This window comes from Impatiens glandulifera, chromosome 1, assembly GCF_907164915.1.
Source record: "Impatiens glandulifera chromosome 1, dImpGla2.1, whole genome shotgun sequence".
NCBI lineage: Eukaryota > Viridiplantae > Streptophyta > Magnoliopsida > Ericales > Balsaminaceae > Impatiens > Impatiens glandulifera.
In genome coordinates, this window is record NC_061862.1 from 19,324,968 (window position 1) to 19,327,645 (window position 2,678).

General features: G+C 29.4%; 1 non-coding gene across 1 annotated transcript; it reads right to left on the bottom strand.

Annotated features, from left to right (window-relative positions):
* Window positions 1-1,336: 1,336 nt before the first annotated feature.
* TRNAV-UAC lies at window positions 1,337-1,409 on the bottom strand. The gene has a single exon. It is a non-coding gene; the product is annotated as a tRNA-Val (tRNA).
* Between the last annotated feature and the right edge of the window lie 1,269 nt (window positions 1,410-2,678).

Consider the following 2,678-nt stretch of genomic DNA (forward strand, 5'->3'; position numbering starts at 1 on the left):
TCCATACATTTTTCCATGTGTAATTAATCACCGAAATTTAAAGAATCTCTATTATTTCATAATTCCTTAAAAAACAAATAAGGTGGTGACTCTCGAATTTAAAATAGAAAAGTAGATTCGAATAGCCGATTTAAAACAATTTGATGTAGACTGATTTTAGGGCGTACAACATCATAAAAATCGATATATCCTCAAAAGGAATATTTTTTTAACTCGGAAGTCAAATAGCTCCATGCCCTATCCTTGAAAATAGGGGATGAGGAATTGAAATGGTTAGTTTGGCTCAAAGTATATCATATGAGTTTCAAATATCAAAATTTAGTCATTGAAGATTTCTTGAAACCGATGATGAATGTTTGTTTTCTTATTTTAACATAATATTTTTTTTTTCTAAATTAATTTATAACATTTATAAAAATAAAATAATAATTCTTATTATTTTTTTTAATTTTTTTTCAAACATTACATATTTTTAAGGCATTCAAACCATATTCAACAATTTTGAAAACGTATATTTGAAAAAAAAAATATATTGAATTTAAAACACAAATATGTCCAAATTGATAGATCGTACACAAAGTTATATCATTACGAAGTTCTTTCAAAAATAAATACAAAATCTATCCATTCAAATTTTCTCAAATCTTTCGTAAATCTCATTTTCTAACCACTTAAATTAACTTCGACAAATTAAAATGCATATATCTTAAGAACAATATTATTTTTAAAAAAATACGTCTGTAAATATTATTTCATTTGAAAACGTGACAAATTAATTAAAAAAACAAAATTATACATTTTGTACTAATGCAGTTAAATTCAAAATTTGGTTTCCATTTATAAAGTCGACCAAGATAAAACAAATTTCATTGATCCATTCTTCGAGTTTAGCTGTTGGCCAGGTGGCGCTATCGTAAGATCCAATGTATGTACAGCGTTTCCAGGCCCAACGACAACAGCCTATTGCAGCAACGTACTCCATTCCACAAGCCACCGACATTGTAATCGTAGATCTAAGCCACAGAGATGAGTTCGAGAGAGGGATATGGAGTGCTGATGATAAGTCATTAAAACCATGAGAAATAGATAGATAGAGTAAATATAACCATAGAAAATTCTTATAACATACATTAATGTTATTAAACAAACTTTGAATGATATAAATAACATGAATATGATTAGGCGTGCAATTATGGAATAGCCCTTTTCCATGGTCAGGACTTTAGTGTTATTAAACAAAGACATATAACATACATTAATGTTATTAAACAAACTTGTTTGACAATGTGATTTAAATTCAAAAGAAACAAAAAAAACAAAAAAAATAAATAGAAAATGATGCTGCCCAGGATCGAACTGGGGACCTACTGCGTGTAAAGCAGACGTGATAACCACTACACCACAGCACCTTGTGTTTGTTAAATTTGTTTATTCAATTTTATAACCTTATTTTAGCGTCAATAATCTTGTTATATCTCTTGCCTCTATCTAATTAGCAAAAGAAGCTGTCTTTACATTCAGGTAAAAAAGTGCCACTTATTATGTTAAGGGTTAAAACACCCTTGTTTGAATTAAAAGAGAACAATTAATTTTATTTGTCGTGTTATCAGATACTCGAATTTAGAATCTATGAGATTATTGACTATTTTTTTTTTGCGCTAGATTAGAAGAGTAGATGATAATATTTAATTTGAGAAGAGAACTGTGTTATGAAATTAAAAATGGTGGAGTAGATCTACTTATTTTATTTTACCTTTTGAAGACCTAGGGAAAGAAAAAGGATTCATATTAACCATTGTACCAATATAAGACTTACAGTTAACTGATCAAGCATCTCCACATGCTAGCTAACTTCACAATGTTTTATATTGAGCTAAATATATATCTATAATCTTAATTATATCTATCAACATCATTTAACCTTTTTTTTAAGTTGAGATTCAAATAACTCTCTAAAGTTGTAGTAGAATCTTCATATATATCATAGCCAAATTATTATATTAATTATATATAATCCACATGATATCATATACAATTAATTTTATAGAAAGAGATCATTAGTAATTTTATCCAATACATTGGTCCCATTCCGATGAGACTTATTAGGCATAATTTCACTTCAATTTAATCCACTTGTGACATTATATAATTGCACTTCAATTTAATACATTGATCGATAAGTTGTTTCCACTGCGTAAATATAAATTATTTTTTTTTATTTGTAAATGATTGAATTATAATAGATAACAAAACTAGAAAAAAAATTGTCTTCCACGTAAGGGTTGAGTTTGACTAGGGGTGTCAAAAATGAACTCGACCCGCCAACCCGACACGAGTCGACCCGAAGAATATTGGGTTAGGGTTGGGGGTTTTTGGGTTTGAATCATTTCGGGTCAGACCCAAATATAATCTGAAAAAGAAAATTGGGTTGGGTTGGGTTCGGGTCAACCCGGGTTGACCTGAATTAAAAAATCAGGTCACTCATCAACCCGAACTCACCCACCCAACCCGACCCACCTAATATATTAATAAAAAAAATAACTTGCCTACCTTACAAAAAAACCTAACCCTAACGGGCCTAACCCATATCCTTAGTTTTTATTCCTTTTATTTCTTCCGTCTTTCTCACTATTCTTTTTCTTCCATCTTTCTCACTTCTCTTCAATATACATTCATTC